The 19,515-nt window shown below is 47.9% G+C and overlaps 1 protein-coding gene across 1 annotated transcript in view; it reads left to right on the forward strand.

Moving 5' to 3' along the window:
• The window catches only part of LOC139395957 (zinc finger protein basonuclin-2-like), a gene marked incomplete at its 5' end in the record, with an annotated part of 73,382 nt that overhangs the window by 35,028 nt on the left and 18,839 nt on the right, over positions 1-19,515 (forward strand). The gene's annotated exons all lie outside the window — the stretch shown is intronic.

The raw sequence follows: 19,515 nt of genomic DNA on the forward strand, positions 1-19,515 counted from the left end.
CTCTCAGTTCCCACTGGCGGTGTAACGCTGGAATGTTTCCCCCCCATCATTCCATAGCATTGTGACTGCATCACTTAGTTCCCTCTGAGTTGAGGGAGCAGCCTTAGAGAAATATGTTTGGGCCAGAAGTCTGTGCTGTTATCAGAGATGGAGACGCGTCCACCTTCCCCTTTATGGGCATGTTTAGCTAATCTCACTTCTGGCCCCGCTTTTAAGTCGAAACAGGTGTTGCGCTGCTAATGCTACGCTAACCGCCATCAGCAAGCACTTCACCCCAAAGTCTTCCTCTCATTGTTTTCTTTTCAGATTCCACCATGTTGTTTGACTAAGGGGCCGAAACTATAAACTCCTCTTTTGATTTGAAAGTTGTTGAAGGGAGTTTTTTTTTAAAGATCTTAAGTCTATTGATAAGAGATGTCTCTTCACAGTAGCAGTCTAAAGTGCTGTTGTTTTGTGAGGGACCTTTAGAGGCCTGACTTGGTTCTACAGCGTGGCTCTTTAGGTTCCCCGTGAGCGTACATAGAAGACGTTACGATGTGCCACGGGGCGTTTTAAGTTCACAGGCAACAAACGCACCATGGGAGGGAGGGAGGGAGGGAGGGAGGGAAAGAAGGAAGGAAGGAAGGAGGGAGGGAGGGAGGGAGGGAGGGAGGGAGGGAGGGAGGGAGTGTCTGGACTCAGGGCTGCATGTTACAGACATGTGGGGAACACCCTGTGAGCGCTGGGTTCAATTTGAAGCGAGAGCCCCGATAAGAACTGATCACCATTTATGTGTGTGTGTGCGTGTGTGTGTGAATGTGTGTGTGTCTGAAAGAAAGTGCAGCCTGGCTGTAAAAGTGATATAAAGCAAAAATCTATCCGGCACGCTATCCAACCCGGTCCCCTCTCTCCTCCATGTCTGAGGATAGACAGATTAAAGGAGCAGCCGTGTCTGACCAGTGAAAAGACACCATCTCTCAGGGATGAGGAGTGCCAAGCTCCACACCCCGGCCAGACTCTAGTCGTCCACTCTGTCTCACTCACCTCTCTTTCACTACCTCTATGGCCGTCTCTCTCTCCCTCTGTCCCCCTTCTCTCTCCCTCTGTCCTCCTTCTCTCTCCCTCTGTCCCCCTTCCCTCTCCCTCTGTCCCCCTTCCCTCTCCCTCTGTCCCCCTTCCCTCTCCCTCTGTCCCCCTTCTCTCTCCCTCTGTCCCCCTCCTCTCTCCCCCTTGGTACATGCACTCCTCAACCCCCAAGCTCTCCCATCCATCCAGGTCCTGAGCTGAGCTTCCCTGGCCCCATCCCCAGGCCCCTGGTCCCCAGCCCAAATGGGAGAACTCCAGTTAGCCCCCCTTGAGAGCCCATTTGGCCCCCATCCACATCCCAGGCCTCAGCCCACTCATAAGCCCACATTACACCTTGATTTACTGTTATTCCTCCTGGAGGTATGTGCGGCGGTGAGCAGTGACATCAAAAAGCCTGAGCAGACCCCCCCGCCCCCCCCCCCCCCCCCATTCTCCTAACCACGTCCAAGTCTTACATAAAAAAGAAGGAATAGATTAAATAACTAAAAACAAAAGACCAGGGCTTAAGACTTCCATACTGAGTGTGTGTGTGGGGGGGGGGGGGTGTATGCGTGCCTGTCTGGGAGTCCATCTCTCTGGACAGAAACACGTCCTCTGGGTCGGCCGGTCCGACGGACTTGGAAACAGTAGAGACGAATGTGACACGGCGGTGGAAATTTATACGGCAGGTTTAGGGAGCGTTGTCTAATGGACAGTAAATCTGGAGTGGGGAACACCGTTACCTCTCTTCTCTCCTCCGTCTCTTTTCTCTGTGTTTTTAATCTCTGCTTCTCTTAAGCCTTTGTTGTAGTCGTGATATGACTGACACCTCTCACCACTGGAGGGAGGGAGAGAGGGAGGGAGGGAGGGAGGGAGGGAGGGAGGGAGGGAGAGAGAGAGAGAGGGAGAGGGAGAGGGAGAGGGAGAGGGAGAGGGGAGAGGGGAGAGGGGAGAGGGGAGAGGGGAGAAAGGAGAGAGGAGAGAGGAGAGTGTGAGAGAGTGTTTTGATGCCTGCCCTCATAATGTTTTACAAGTTGTAATGATTTGGCATTGGCGAGCAATCATGAAAAACAAATCAAAGGCAGTGAAACATTTATTACAAATACAATTATCTTTCCAGTAAAACAGAAATAACTGGAAAAGATATGCTTTGATAAAGTATGTGAACTCAACACACATAATGAAGTGACCCTGCCTATGCGCTTCACAAAGTGTGTTGTGATTGAGGCTATCCACCACGGGTGTCATGTGACTTTAGCTGTATTGCTAATGTGCTCTGCGCTTGCCTATCTAAATCATCATGGCTTGTGTTTGTGATCCAAGGTGAGGCGCCAGTTGTTTAGTGTTGCTGTAGATTATAAATGTCTTCAATGGCACTGCCTCCATTAATAATGCAGTAACCCCCACCCCATCCCCACCCCCTCCTCACCCCCTCCTGATGTGCAGTGAGTGGCCCCGTCAGTCCAGTGAGGGCTGATGGGAGTGACAGGTAAATTAGCCACCATACTGGATCCATTTCCCTGTGTCCGCCCCAGGTCACCCCAGCCACTGAGAGGACAGGAGAGAGGAGAGCGTGGAGCAGGGCAGGTACTGGAAGGGCAAGACAGGGAGAGGTGGAGCGAGAGAAAGGAAGAAAGGGATTGGAGGAGGGTTTGGACAGTCAACCTCCACCTGCCCGTTGCCCATAATTCATGTCCCGACAGTGAACACCAGTAAGATGACAGGGCTGTGTGTGTGTGTGTGTGTGTGTGCGTGCGTGCGTTTATGTCTCTGTGTGTAACATGATGACAGCCCTATACGTCAGCTGGGTCAGATAAGGAGTGTGCATCTCAGGTTTGTTGGCCGGGGTAGTGTGTGTGTGTGTGTTGGGGGGGTGACAAGTGAAGGGGTGAAGATAGCGTCTTGTACAGTAGTTAACGCTGCTCATCTCGCCACTTCATCGGCAAGTCGTGGGGACATCTGGTCTGTGTTTCTCCCACCAGCGCTGCTGCACACCAAATGAGAGCCGACAGATGCCGGGGCCACCGGGGCCACCGGGGCCACCGGGGCCTCTCTCTTTCTCTCTCCATCCCTCTTTCAATTCCATTCAGTAGACTTTATTAACATGGCAAGTTAAATGACTTACATTATCAAAGTCGACATATAACAAAACATGGTGGGACCAACAGCAATAAGGCATCAATACTAATAGTAGTAGTGGAAATGGGATTACTATCAACAGCAACTACAACAGCAACATTCATGAGAATGACTATACATTAAAGCAATAGTAGTAGACCAGTCTCAACCTGACTGAGAAGACACATGACATGGTATGAAAGACAAAACAAAACCTAAAAGAGAAATATTATGGACATTACATTGCAGTCTTTCCTTCTCTCACCCCGAGCGCTCTCTCTCTCTCTCTCTCTCGCCCGCTGCACACTTCCTTTTCCCGCGCGCCAGAATCAGGCCTGCGTCTTGCTGTCACATCTGGGTGATAGAGAGGAGGAGGAGGAGGGAAAAGGAGGAGAGGAGACAGTGCATCTTGCCAGAGCTTGTGTTTTCTTTCTTTTTGTTACAGTGAAAGAGGAGTGAGTGAGCCTCTCTTTGAGGGAGAGAGAGAGAGAGGCTCGACACGTGTGAGTGTGTGATCTGTCACAGCGCTACAGAGAGCCGCTGCTAGGGTAAAGCCCCTTTAGGGTGACAGCATGATGAGAGGGGTACGAGTGTTACCAACGAGGGGTACCAACGCACCCCTCCCTGCTCTGCCTCTCCTTTCCGCTCCAGCTCTCATTAACCCCAAACACTGATTGCCCCTAGGACTCCCTTCCACTAATTAGAGGAGAGAAATATGTCTGTCTCCACACACACACACACACACTGTGATGCTGACAGACAGCTTGCTATAGGTGTGACAGAGAATGAAAGCCTTGTCTACTGTATGTCTACTGTTGTTCAGTTCAGACATGTTAGCATCCGCCGGGAGAGGCCCAGCAGGCGACAGCTAACAGCTAGCAAGACTGACACAACCATCACACAACCATCACACAACCATGATCATCCTTTTAATGGAGGCAGTCCATTACCACCCCCTTTTAATGCCTACTTCTTCATTTAGCCGTACTCTCACCACAACATCATAAGAAGGGAATGTGAGACAATAAAATAAATAGTGTCTTGCCTCAGCAGCTACTTCCTATTATTTAAAGGTGATTCTTTGTTGCAGTTTATGGAACGTTGTGTTGTGATTGGAAGGTAGATTTATCCGAAGGCTGCAGTTTAAAATCGGCTTCTTTGTTTTGATCAGTTAGGACTCTCTCTGCAGTGGATCATCTATTCCCTTTGAATGTGTCTTTAAAAAGTGGTGAGTGTGTGTGTGTGAGGTGTGTTTATGTCGATGTGTGGGCGCGTGTGTGTGAGCGAGAGAGTGTCCATACTCTACGTTCACGAGGCTAAAACGACACACACACACACAATGGCTCTTCCGGAGCTCCTTGGCGCATTAAGGTTCTATTGACAGGGGAGACTCTTGTCTGCGCTTCTCTTTCAGCACGGCCGTCCTAATAGCACTTTGACATCTTCATTCTCCATTCAGAAAGCTTTTGTGTTCCGGGGGGACATTTGTGAATAGAGAAAAGGGCCCTCTCTCTTTCTCTCTGTCTCTTTGTGTTTTACACGCTGTTAGGGTCTTGTGCTAGCAGACACAAACATGTTGTGGGAGTTGTACAGCAAATAGCCAATTGTACCTGGCCCGGACCTGGGGAGTTAGTAGAGAGAGAAGGAGGAAGGGGGATGGAGGGATGGAATGAGAGGAAGAAGGAGTGTTTAATAGCACTTGAGTACTAACCATAGATGTAGCCATCGTTCCCTGTGGACTGTAGAGGCCCCCTCTGCACCTTGGCATGACTTTTCACTTTAGCCCCCCCCCCTTCTCCTCCTCTCATCCCTCCCTCCCCCTTCTCTTCCTCTCATCCCCCCCCTTCTCCTCCTCTCATCCCTCCCTCCCTCCCTCTTCCTTTCTGCCACTGTGTGCTTCAGTGACTCCATCTTTCTCTCTCATCACACAAAACACAACCGCTCCCCCAGAGAGCAGGGAGTAGAATGATTAGTTGACTGTGCCGGTTAGACTGTTGGGTGGATGGGTGCTGTGGTCGACCCAGACATGGGATCTGGGGTCATAAATAATTCCATCAGTGTGACAGAGAGCTACTTTAGTGTGTTAGGAACCAGCTAGCAGGGTCAAGGAACGAGTCAGGTGGGTCATTAGACAATTTGTCAAGTAAATATGTGTGATTATGTGTTTCTATATGATATAGTCTAGATATTATAGAAAAATGTAATGGGATAGTGATGAGGATGAACCTAAACCACCCATGCATAAAAATCCATCATGCTTTGACAATGAGCCTGAGGTCACTTTCCAATACTCAGTTGGCCTGAAAGAGTCAACTTACATGGATTCAGTCCAGTGGTTTTTATGGAATTCTCAAGTACATTAGTATTGACAGATAAAAACACATGTAGCCAGTTGTATGCTCATATCAAGGGTCAATGTAAAGGTTTTATAGACCAGTATACAGTATGTTTCCATATATCTATGACATGTTTGTCTCTGCTCTGTGACCAAATTGGGAGGTCATGAACAGACTCGAGAGACACACACACACACACACACACACACACACACACACACACACACACACACACCAAGATTGTAGAGCAGGAATGTTTTCCTCCCAGGTAAACCTGCCAAGCTGTAATGACCACCAGACCCAGAACCAAACTCTCTCTCATGGTTGTTTAGATCTCAAGACATCCCATATAGGACGTGTAGGAGAGAAATATAGCATTTAGGGAGGAACCAGAGCCAAGCAGCTTTGTTTGCCTAGTACCGTTCACACGCCAAACAAAATAATGTCTATAAGTTTGTGTTTATGTGTTGGCAAGGCTTGAGGTGTTTGAGGAGATGAGAGAGAGTGTGTGTGTGTGTCCTAGCGTGCATGCATTCGTGTGTGTGTGTGTGTGTGTGTGTGAGACAGAGAGAGAGCTGGACCAGGAGGAATGCAGTCTAGCGGTACACCTTACATGGCTGCTGTGCTTACAGGCCTGGTGCTGGTCTGACCTACCCTCTGAAGAATGCCCCCTGACTGTCAACCAACCCACCAGCCAGACAAAACCTAACGGGGAGACTGACTTTCACTAAGCAATGCAGCTCAGTGTGTTGAAGTGTGTGTGTGTGTGTGTGTGTATGGCGTCACGGTTAGCACCCGCTCCCATATGCTTTTACCTGTGGACACAGCAGCTGGCCTTCAGAGCCTTTTGAGTCGGACAGACACACAGACAGACAGTCAGTCAGAAAGACAGACAGTCGGACAGTCAGAGAGGAGTCCTTGTATTTCTCCATGGTGTTTAAAGGGATTACATCGCCCGGCGCTGTACTGCTCACTGCCCCTCCACTTCAAAGCAGCTAGCAGGCTGTGCCAGGGGCACACTGGCCCTCTCTCACTGCACGGCCCTGGCACACACCCCACATCTGCCCAGAGGGACTGCCAACGGCACACACATAGCCAGACCTGGCCCAGCATACCCTGTGTGTGTGTGTGTGTGTGTGTGTGTGTGTGTGTGTGTGTGTGTGTGTGTGTGTGTGTGTGTGTGTGTGTGTGTGTGTGTGTGTGTGTGTGTGTGTGTGTGTGTGTGTGTGTGTGTGTGTGAGAGAGAGACAATTATCATTGAGAATTGTTTTTTTATCTCTCCAAACCTTGTACTTTTCTCCAAAGTCAACCACCTGCACACAGTAGTCCCTCCTCATCTGTAGGAGTATGTACAAACTGTCCTTAGATTAGCGATTAAAATAGCTTACTGTCACTAAGCCCTCATTTACCTTCACTGGCCCCAGACCAGTTGTCAAATCAACTCAGTACCACTGAGCCAGCCAGTCACGTCATGTTCCAAAAAACTTTATTGTCCATTTATGGTCAATTGGTATTTTGTCTTTGGCTTCCATGACAGGAAAGCTAAAAGTGGCAGTCAGACATGAGCTAAGGGTGCCAGTGAGGGACAAACAGTGCTTGGTACCTCAGCCAATGGGCTCCCAGCCATGTATCCAGTGACTCCACACGACTTCTGACTCCAATAGAGTTCATACACGTACCAAATGTGTCATGACACATACACAGATTCCCAGATGATTCATTTGGGCTGTGATGTGTTGACACGGTGTGATTCCTGACTAGAATGGAGCCATATGTTCTCTATAGTACCGCTACTAAAACCTGCTAAATCAAGACAAGCTCTTGGTGAAACTACCAAAACAAAGGAAGAAAGAGAAGAAAAGGTGAGAGATATTCTTGGCTATATTTTCATTGACCTGTACTGAGTTTGGATGAATTTACATTAGGAGGAGATACGTTTACAGACATTCCCCTGAATAACTAAAACACCTAGTCAGATACCAGAAGGTAGTAAATCTGATTTGTGAACAAGCTAGATCAATATATGTCCATTGTGTTATAGTGGAAACGTTGCCCCCCCCCCCCCCCCCCCCCCCCCCCCCTCTTGACCTCATCCTCACCTCACCTCTCCCTCCACCTCTCCTTTCATCCAAAGCTGTGCTCCCGTCCCACTCTCTCTGTCAGGGTCCTGCCGTACACACAGACCAGCCATACCACCGTAATAGAATCAATCACACACAACTCAGACAAGGTGAGCAGCACGACATTTGACCCATAAACCCACCAACCCCCCGGCTGGTCAATATTCAAATAAAAAACACCACCACCTCATCCTCTCTTCCATTATCCACTAATTGTTTTCTAAACGATATCCACCCTCCCCTCCCTCTCTCTCCTCCTCTCCCCATTTACATTAGACAGTATATTTAAAGGAAGCAGGGAGTTCATTTCCCAGAACTCACCAGGAGCTCCCGTGAGGCTTCACTTCCCCTCTCCCCCGCCACCTCTACGCCGCAGACAGACCCGTTCCTTTAGCAGCTATCGCTAACACTAACACTAGCCACCCCGACAGACCTGAGAGGACCTGGACATTAGCTAATCCATATTTATTGCATCTGGTCCCTCTTCCCCCGGCTTGTAATTTGTATGGAGAGACATATTAGCGCTAACACGCTAGCCCTGGCAACAACAGGTTCAGACTGGTGTGAGATGCTACACGTCTGAATTGACTTAGCGTTAGCCTCGCGGGACCTAGCGGGAGGGAAGGTACTGGCTAGCAGGACTTGTCTGGCCGTATTGAGTTTCTGTGATGGCTGTTTAGCTTGTAGCTATGTGGGGGCAGAGGGGGGGAACAGAGGGTGCCCCGGCTCAATGAGTTTACTGACAGGAACCCTTAGACCACAGGGCCAGGGATCGATAGTCCCTGCACTGAACTACACAGCACCGCCAGACGAGACAGACCCAAACAATGGGGGATAGTATTACATTACACACAGTCACTCACAGACGTGTACTTACACACACATACATGTACTTACACACACTTACATACCGGTACATGTGTGTTCATACTGGATTTATTGATATGAAAATGCTTATGTCTCTGATTAACAGGCACGCATTGCTACACACACACACACACACACACACACACACACACACACACACACACACACACACACACACACACACACACACACACACACACACACACACACACACACACACGTCACCTCTGGAGGTTATGTTTTCCTCCCTTGGTCCTGGAACCTGGTCTCCAGGTGGTCCCATGTGTCCCTCTGAACAAACACTGTCTCCCTCTCCACTTCCTCCTGTGTCACAGGGCCAGCCCCAGACATTGTGTGGCCGCCGCCCACCGTGCAGCCCCGTGATTGGCCAGAGGGTCACGGAGTTGACATTTATTAAAGGAAGTTACACGGCCGGTTATGGGGAGCTGACAGTCCTCTCGTCACGTCTCTGGTCCCGCCAGGAATCACAGGGGTTTGGGTTTCTGCCTCCCAACAATAAAATAAACAATGAACTTGTTAAGGGCCTGTATGACCCTCTCAGGGCTCCCTATTGAACCAAAATGACAGCTTTCGTTTTGCAGCTCTGTGCCACTGGGATCTGTAGTTCTACCGGAGTAGAGTAGGAGAGCTAAGGCAGTGGAGCTAAGGTGGACTACATGTCGTCTGCCATAAAAACACATGTTGGGGTTTGGGAAAGGAGAACATTTGAAGTATTTCAAGGTAGTCCTTGAAAACCACAGAGAGTGGAACGCACACCACAAACCTGTGTATTATAGCAGCCTGTCATTTCACATATTGTAGCGCGAGGGAATGAACGAGGGAACGAAGGAGGAATGGTGAAGCTAGGGGCTCTCCAGGGAGAAGAGGGTTCAGTAGACTGTGAGGAACAATGAAAATCAGAAAGTAGAAAAGTCCAGTGAAATGGACAGAGTGTTGCAGACCAGATGTGTGTGTGCATGGATGGCTCAAACGCACACATACACACACAGGTCTACAAGGGCTCCACAATCTCCACCTCCCCACGCCTGGCGTCCCCCGGCCTTCTAAACCTTTGTTTTCCTCTCCTCTATCAGCGTCCTGATACATTCCAGTCTTTCTGTTCTCTCTACCTTTCAAAGCCACTTGGGTTTCATTTGAAGCGTCCAAAACTAAAGCTATTCATCCAAATGTATTACATGTGCTTACACGCACGCAAATGGCAAAACAACATGTTTGGCTTGATTTTATTTTGGGGTTCTTGTGTGTTTTGATGGTCTATAGCGTTTCTTCATGTATACGTTACAGTGCAGAGAGGCTGGGCACATGGGGATGATGTTTATTCTTGCAGTAAGTAATCACCACTATGGTACTTATGACAGTAGACAGGCCCAGGGACCTGGAACAGTGCCCTGCGAGACCCACACACATGCGCGCGCGCACACACCAAGTATGTACACTAACACACAAAAGAAAACACACATTGTGGCCCAAATGCATACTAACAGTTACTTACTCCACACACACACCGAACACACACACACATTCTCCAGGCGCCTCTGGCTATGTGAACTGCTATGCCACAGGGATAGATGTGTTCTGGCACTCAGGTGGGGTAGTGTAAATCACACTGCAGCAACAGTGCCACCCACCTTTTCAAAGATGAATGGGCCGACCCACATGCCAAGCAACAATCCCAATGAGGCCATTTAAAACCAGAGCGGCTGAACCATTGTAATTTGAAACAGGGGGGGGGGTGACAATTTCCTACTTAAGTATACCTTTTACTTTCCTCGTGGACACTTGAACAGAATCCTGTTCATGTTAGTAATTTCAAAGCAAACAGCAAACATGCAATACAATCGATCTGATCTATTGTTCGTTGATGGGCCAGTCATGTTTACAGCTTGTTATTGCTCTGTCATTTAAAGTGGATTAGAGTGAACAGACAGATGTACATGCATGTCTTGTTGCCGGGGGGCCAGTGTGCTCTGATAAGCCAGTGTGCTCTGATAAGCCAGTGTGCTCTGATAAGCCAGTGTGCTCTGATAAGCCAGTGTACTCTGATAAGCCAGTGTGCTCTGATAAGCCAGTGTGCTCTGATAAGCCAGTGTACTCTGATAAGCCAGTGTGCTCTGATAAGCCAGTGTGCTCTGATAAGCCAGTGTGCTCTGATAAGCCAGTGTGCTCTGATAAGCCAGTGTGCTCTGATAAGCCAGTGTGCTCTGATAAGCCAGTGTGCTCTGATAAGCCAGTGTGCTCTGATAAGCCAGTGTACTCTGATAAGCCAGTGTGCTCTGATAAGCCAGTGTGCTCTGATAAGCCAGTGTGCTCTGATAAGCCAGTGTACTCTGATAAGCCAGTGTGCTCTGATAAGCCAGTGTGCTCTGATGAGCCAGTGTGCTCTGATAAGCCAGTGTGCTCTGATAAGCCAGTGTACTCTGATAAGCCAGTGTGCTCTGATAAGCCAGTGTGCTCTGATAAGCCAGTGTGCTCTGATAAGCCAGTGTGCTCTGATAAGCCAGTGTGCTCTGATAAGCCAGTGTGCTCTGATAAGCCAGTGTGCTCTGATAAGCCAGTGTGCTCTGATAAGCCAGTGTGCTCTGATAAGCCAGTATACTCTGATAAGCCAGTGTGCTCTGATAAGCCAGTGTGCTCTGATAAGCCAGTGTGCTCTGATAAGCCAGTGTGCTCTGATAAGCCAGTGTACTCTGATAAGCCAGTGTGCTCTGATAAGCCAGTGTGCTCTGATAAGCCAGTGTACTCTGATAAGCCAGTGTGCTCTGATAAGCCAGTGTGCTCTGATAAGCCAGTGTACTCTGATAAGCCAGTGTGCTCTGATAAGCCAGTGTGCTCTGATAAGCCAGTGTGCTCTGATAAGCCAGTGTGCTCTGATAAGCCAGTGTGCTCTGATAAGCCAGTGTACTCTGATAAGCCGGTGTGCTCTGATAAGCCAGTGTGCTCTGATAAGCCAGTGTGCTCTGATAAGCCAGTGTGCTCTGATAAGCCAGTGTGCTCTGATAAGCCAGTGTGCTCTGATAAGCCAGTGTGCTCTGATAAGCCAGTGTGCTCTGATAAGCCAGTGTGCTCTGATAAGCCAGTGTGCTCTGATAAGCCAGTGTGCTCTGATGAGCCAGTGTGCTCTGATGAGCCAGTGTACTCTGATAAGCCAGTGTACTCTGATAAGCCAGTGTGCTCTGATAAGCCAGTGTACTGTGCTGTAAAGCGTGGTGGGATTTTGCGAGACGCTACAACGACTCCCAGGAACAACGACAAAAACATGTGCAGTACTTCTCTGGGGACCCCATACCCCCCGTCTGGGGGCCCCTGTGTGTGAAAGCATGAAGAGAGGCAGGCAGGCAGGGCAAGGCAGGGAAGTAGGCAGGCAGGCAGTGAAATAGGGTACAGAGCTGCCGTGGAACCAGGGGGGTGGAGGAGTGGTGGGAGTTGAGTTAATGGTCTTGCATCTTCCTGGCAGCATGTCAATAATGGCTCTAATCACATTAAGTAAAGAGTCCATTAGCTCATTCTCTCCTCTCTCTGCTGCATGCTAGCCCAGTAAAAACACAGTAGGCTGAGAGCTCCCCTAATGGTGTGTTATAGACACCACTACTCCTGCAGGATGATGATGGGAGACACTGGAAAATCACCATGTGCAGATAGGAGTCAGTACATTGTGTGTTTTTGTCTATTTTTATCAGTCAGTCTCGTGCTCAGTTATTTCAGTTTACAATGTGCACTGTGTAGGGAATTGGTGTATCTGTGTATTAAATTAGTTGTGGTTGATCACAGGTAAGAATGGAATAAGAAATAATATGTGATGCATTTTTACATAAATGGCAAGACGTAGGAGTTGATGTTTATTGGCTTTGAAGAATTGTATTAAATTATAATTCATTACACCTCTGCTTTCTCTGTTGTAAAATATGGGCAGACACAGACTGTGAGATTAAGTTGATGATTAGTGAAGGTTGGAACCTCATTCTCAAGTGTCATTAGTCCATATTAGGTAGAAAACGCAACAAATATCAAGTATCAATGTTTTACTTGTCCTCGCTCCAGCGGGGCTAATCTTCAAACAGATCAGACTTGTTTCTCTCCGTCAACTGTTAGAGGGGGGGACAGGTATTACACTGAGGGAGAACAGAAACAACACATACATACATCAGAATACAACAGAAACATACTGTAAGCCAATGAGCAGAGCCAAGGAGCAAATGGTGAGCACATGTTAATGCACCTTTCCTCCCGTGGTCCTTGCCAAAATAGTAATCAAGACAAAGGAGATGTGATATAAGAGGGAGAGAAAAGCAGGACATCACACCAAAGCAGCCCCTTCCCCCCACCCCCCTGGACAGACAGGCCATTTCTCAGCCGCCTCACTGCTCCTTTCAGCCCCTGGAGGAGGAACAGCGGCCCCCACATCTGTCTCCCAGGCCCAGGACAGACCGGCCTGGCCGCGTCCAAACGCTGCACATCACACGAATCATCCTCAATTAATGTGAACCATCAGGCGCTCCCTCCTTCCCTCCTTTCTCTCCCTCCTCTCTTTTCTCTCATTTATTGCTCCCTCACTTCTCAGAGGAGTCCCCCCTGGGTGCATTCTGGGTCCGCTGTGTTTTACACTGTAGACCGAGGATACGGCTGCTTAGCACAGCGGGGCTAGCTAGCCAAAACGTTAGCTTGGAAGCCTTGTGAAAAAAGACAGTGAAGTCAATAGATCAGTCCAAGCCCGGCCAGACGGTGTTAAGATTTAACTGCTGCGGGAGCATCTTGAAAGGTTCTGAACTGATCTGAAGCCTGGGCAGCTCCAAATATATATTTTTTTCTAATCCACTGCGGCGCAGAGGCCCCCGAAATGGCTTCCATGTGCCGCCCCATCTGCACCTCTGCTGGGATGTGGCCAAAGGACCGTCCTCCTTCCCTTTGAAGGGTTGCGGAGGGACAGCTTTAAAACAACCAGAGGTTACCAGACACTCTTTAGGGGCAGAAAGGGAGAGACCCTGGGAAACAGAGGGGGAACAGCTCGCCCTGGGCCACTTGGATGTCAAGGAGTGCCAGAGAGTGACTCACCCTATCTGTCCTGGTAGAAAGGCCCTAAACCGCCTGCATGCAACCACCACTATAAATTTCACTCCACTCGATTAGCGCCCTAAGCAACAACCGACACGTCGTCATGAATATTTTACCAAAGCCTTGAGTTAAATCAGGTTGGAGAGCAACCAGGGAGGCAGAGCCAGGGTATCTCTGGGCTAGTCTGCTTGAATTGCTTGATCACTGTGTCTGGTTCTCAGTGAAAAAGCAGTCACATTCACTCACACTGCAAAGAGAGCAGACCCCAGTCATTCTGGCTCTGAAGGAGTCTCTGGCACTGATGAGCATCATATTGACCACGACCTGCAGTGCCTGGGTTTAATTGAATAACGGAAAAGGCATCAACCCGGATTCCATATCTGATCTGCCTCCCCCTCCCAAGTTCTAGTAAGAATGATGAACGTGCCGCAGCAGAAGGGCCATGTGTAGACTTTTATTGAATCCCACCTGGTTTAGACGTCAGGGTGTCTTTTTAAGGGGCGGCTGGGATGTTATATGGAAAACAGGATGATTCTCCAGGCCTGGGCTGGGTGAGTCGCACTCCCCTCAGGGGGTCATCATGAGTCCTTTAAGATCACCCAACCCCACCTGCTCTCTCTCTCTCTCTCTCTCTCTCTCTCTCTCTCTCTCTCTCTCTCTCTCTCTCTCTCTCACAGACTGTTTCTGATTGTTTCCTCTAAGACAGTGTCAGTGTCTTGTTTCCTTTGAGTGTTGTAATACATGACACCATTATCTAACAGCACTACTGTATCATTTCAATTGGAAGTAAACATTTAAAAATGCCCTTTTACCAATCAGATATAATTATGTAGGATAATGCAGAAAATAATGTAAAGCGTTCGCCATCTTTAAAGTGTGTTCTCTCACATACAAAACATTCAGTTTAAATGAGAACATGGTGTTAGCTAAGCGAGATCGCAGAGTACAGGTTCCTTACAAATGTCCTCCGCCCACGTCTGGGTCGACCCACTCCCCTGTGACCCATCATCACCATGCAGGAAGTGGTGCTGGTTGTTCAACCAATGACCTCCGACCTTGCCACCAGAGAGCCAATGGGAGCGGAGCAGGGGCTGGAGACAGCCCTAGCCCTCTGACTTGATGGCTTAAGGCACTGAGCTTTTGTGAACCCCATCCCCCATGGCATCCCTCTCGCCACCACCACTACCCAAATACATTATTCATGGACGATAGAAAGAGAAAACAATTATGGGAGAAAGGGAGGGAGAGAAACAGAACATGGAGGAGGGAAGCCACAAGGTTCAAGACCTTCTCAGATCACAAGGAACTCGTGCTTAACCTCCCTTGAAGTGGCGAGCGTGGGGATAGAGGCCGTTTCTTTTTCACGTTGGGGATGAGAGAGCGGCCGAGGGGGATCAATAGGGGATTCCCTGGTGTCTTCTGGGGGTACGCGGCACTGCAAGCCGATTGGTGGATCGATGTGGTTCCCAGGGTTCAACTCCAACGCCACGGCCAGCCAGTAGTCTCCTTCGCGGCGATAGGGTAATACATACAGCCGTGTGGTGGCTGGTCGCATCGCTCTGCCCTTGGTGAATCCGCCTCAAGCGTAGCCAGCCTACGCATTGTAGCCTACATCTATCAGGGCCAAGATGCACTTCCTGGATATAATGTATGTGTCTATTGAATGGCATTATCATAAAGCCTAGAAAGACTGATAACCCCCATTATGACATCTTTAGTTCTATCTGGGTCACAGATCCCCTATTCCACAAACCCCAGAACACGACTGTCGACTGTACAGCTAACAGCCCATAGATATTAATGGTTGATATTAGCTTTGTTTGCCTTGCGTGAGGAGTGCAGGATCTCTCTCCATTCCTTGCCAAATAGACTGGGTCATTGGTTATGATAGGTGATGATTAGTGATGTATGTGTATGTTTTCCTTCTAGTCCTCTATGTAAAACCTCCCAGCTTCTCTCTCTCAGCGCAGCTTGTTAATAATAGCGCTACAGCTAATTGTATAATTGGCTGTTTTGTTTTAATCTGACAGCGTTGCCCCGGCCCCATAACAAGACCATCATCTTCTCCTGTCAGCCATCATTTAACATGGCAGGTTGCTGGGCCGGGCGCCCCCGACAACACCCAGCCACCTCCGCTACTAGCAAACATTACCTGGGAACGCCGCTAGCGAGCCAACCGGTTGCAAGATAAATAAACACAGCCGTCGTCGGGCGGATTAATTCCGAGTGACACGGACACGGATAAAGTAATAATGTAGAGGGGGTAGAGGGCCGTCCACTAGATTAAGTATCCTACCGCCGCGTCTCTGCTGTAATTATTGTTTCATTGTCATTAACCTCACAAACTGAGGTTTATCCGCATTGTTTAAAAGGACTCTGGGATGTGTAGTGACAGGGTGATCTGTCATACCTCTGGAGGGAGGAGGAACGGGGCGAGGGGGAGGGATTAATGAGGTATTACTTGGGGTTGGATGGAGGGGTGGAGGGGGCAGTGCTGGAAAATACATGGGAATGAGAGGGCCAACATTAGGCTAATTGGGAGATGAGTGCCTCCTTGTAAAAAGTGCTTCTAATGGCACATTTGTTACTCACGCTGCGGCGGCGGCGCTAGACTAATGCGCTAATGCAGAGTGGGCTGCAAGAGGTGGTTAACACTACAGGGACTGTGTGTTTGTGTGCAAATATGTACATCAGCTGTCTCGGAATTTGAGATATGATATGTACACAGTGTGTATATATATATACACACACACACACACACACTAGCTATTGTGGTGTTAGACGTCATTTCTCATCTTCTAGGAAGTTAGCATTCAATTAACAAGCGGCGTTTGATATACAAGTGGGTTTATCATTGCATATCTTTGTGTTTGAATGTGGATCGAGTCTCACAGTTTAAGTTTATTTACAGAAAAGTGCTAAAGAGTTGTTTTTGTATATAAAAGACATGAAGCCCAGTCATGATACCATCAAATAGCATTGCTTTGACTGAAATATGCAATGAAACATGTTCTTGTTCATTGTCGAATATGTTATGTTTTATTATCTGTTAATATTTATTTAGAATCTTTGGTTGCCCAGCTCTTGTGGTCTGTACTTTGATAGTGTTACCATAAAACACGTTAAACATCTACTATTACACAGCGTAAACAGAGAGGGGTTATAAAATGGCGAATAATAATGAGGAGTTTCTGAGATAAAAAGCACATGAGGTTTCCCCCTGGACCAGGAACTGTAGTCAAGCAATACCCTCATATTGTTCACTCACTCTGGTTGGTGTGGGGTTCATTAAATGCAAGCTGGAGTTTCTCCCTCACCCTCTCTCTCTTCCTGTCTGTGTTTCTATCCCCCCTCTCTCTCTCCATCTATCTCTCCCTGTCTGTCTGTCTTTCTCTCCATCAGTGTCTCTCCCCTTCCGTGGCCTAAGCCCCTGTTGACTGTGCTCCAGGAGCATCTGGAGCAGAGCAGAACAGTGGACGGAGGCTGGGCCGTGTGTGTTTTCCTAGCCCCCACTGCAGTATGGGCCCTCTCTCTCGCCGTAGTACTGACCTGTATCGTGATTGAACAACAAGCAGGGATGAAGGGATGGGAAGGAAGAATATGATAAGAACATAAGCCATACTTGTCTGTGTCCGGACAGTGTTCTGAAAAGCACAAGGATAAATTGCGTGTGATGGGTGTTTAAGGGGACTTGGACTGCCAAGTGGTGGCGTGACCTTTGAACCTTTGAAACAGCAATGTCTGACTCTCTCCTCAGTGGTTAGGGTAAGTGAGGAACATTTATTGTTGATTGATCAGTGTAGGCCTACCTTTTTATTGGGCATCTTCTAATCCATAACCTACCTCTGATAAAATTTGCTGTATTGTATTTCATTAGTGTCACTTTGTAACAGTAAACAGATCCAAAATAGTACCACGCATATTGGAATGTGTCATAGCTATTCCATTCTGCACCAATCATTTGGTGAGTTTGTGTCCCTTGTGCGTACATGCCTGTTATGTACTTGTCAGTGTATTAACGTATGTGACCCTTATTCTACGACTCTCGTTGTACATTTCAAAGTGACTATATCTGAGCAATTCTCTCCATTTCTTATCTTTCTGCCTAATTATACTTCACTTTTTTCAATGGAATCCGATGGAAATCCACATGCCCCAACGGCCGTGCAGCTATGAAATAATAGTGCCCAGGCTACAATTTAAAGTCATATACCTCCAAGCGAAAAACTCACACACACAGAATGAAAGTGTAAAATGTTTTTTTAATGTATATTTAACAACACATAACCCCAGTTACTATTGATGTTTCGTCTCCCAAGGATTAATTTGGCTTCTATGTCTAAGGGCATGATGTGCAACCACTCTCTATCTACCCCCCCCTCTCACTCTCACACACACACACACACACACACACACACACATGAACACACACACACTTCCTTTTCCATTCTCTCCCTCCCTCTGTCTTGTTAAACATTTATCTTGTGTTTTTCCCTTTAAAGCCCTTTGTGATGTATTTTTACACCCTCTTAGACTGTTGTATCTCTGATAGATTCTGCCAGGCAGGAGAGAAGGAGCGGGGTGTGAACGGGGAACAGTACCCTAGCGTTGCTTCTAATTGTTGTGGTTGCACTGTCGTTCCCTTGAAGTCACACTTGACTGGGCTGCAGAGGTCCCACAGGACCATGCAGAGTAAACTGTAGTGTTTATCCCCACCACTCATATAATAAACACACACACACACACACTCATGCATACATACATACATACATACATATATGCACACACACTCACACCATTCACAAAGTAGCAGCTCTGTAGTGCACACAGCCCCGTTTTCTTCCCATGTGAACAAGCAATGTGGGACTAAAAAATAAAATGTCTAGATAATTGATTAGCACTAATGTTGAATCTCATACTAACACCTGTTAAAGTCTGTCAATCAAATAAGTTGTTTAGTTGACAGGATGTGCCAATCTCTGTTAGTGATTTGCTGGGTTCCACCCTCCCAGTACACAGTCAGAGCACCAGTGGGTTCAGAGTCTGAGACAACAGAACTGGGTCAGTATTCTGTGTATCAAAGCTCTGAGCCCGACCGCAAACTCCTTCAGTTCAGGTTCAGGTCTTGCCAAGATTCCTTTCCCAGAATCCATTGCCATGTCTCGACGTTTGGCAATTGACTCGCATGTTTGTTCAAAACTCGAGGCGTTTTATTTTTCTGTGGTTAATAGCACCATCTCCAAAAGAGACGGCCGCCAAGGAAAGTGCTCCTCTTGGAATAATGCTTAGAGCTCTCCCATCGGAGTCATTCTTTTCTCCCAGGATGGAAACTTTGTTTCCCACGCTTCCACAGGGCTCCACAAGCACAGGGTTGGGAAACACCAAGGCCGATGTAAAATATGTCCTGTCAACATTTACTTCATTACATTTCCCGTTCCCTCCCACCTTCTCTCCATAGGCAGTGTAAATGCAAGCACATGCGTTTTCCTCTTGACACGGTCACACTGATAAAGTATGGCTGCTTTATTAGTATTGAATCTAATGGGAGATATGCATCCCGTAAACCTCTTTAACATAACAACTGATCCCAGGTCTGTTCTTAATGAAAGTGATGCCAGATCGGTGTCACCTCCAAAGACGCATTTAAATTAACATGGATGTTCTTATTTTAATGTCAAAGTCGACTTAACCCCTCATAGACTGATATTCCTAACTCCATTTTACTTTGTTCATTAGATTCCCTCAGAGATAAGAGGAAACTATGAAAAATGGTTGCCAAGTAGCAAGGTACGATTAGTGGCTCGCGCTAATTAATCCATTCTTTCTTTTAGCAGCCTTTTCTCTCCCCGGCTGTCATCGCGGCAGTAAACATAGCGGAGCTGCGTGCCGTGCGCTGTTCTGAGGGACTCTCAGCGAGAGTTCACATCTTTCACGGGCTGTTTTTGTTAAACAGTCTCACA

This window comes from Oncorhynchus clarkii, unplaced genomic scaffold, assembly GCF_045791955.1.
Source record: "Oncorhynchus clarkii lewisi isolate Uvic-CL-2024 unplaced genomic scaffold, UVic_Ocla_1.0 unplaced_contig_11288_pilon_pilon, whole genome shotgun sequence".
In the NCBI taxonomy this organism is placed as follows: Eukaryota; Metazoa; Chordata; class Actinopteri; order Salmoniformes; family Salmonidae; genus Oncorhynchus; species Oncorhynchus clarkii.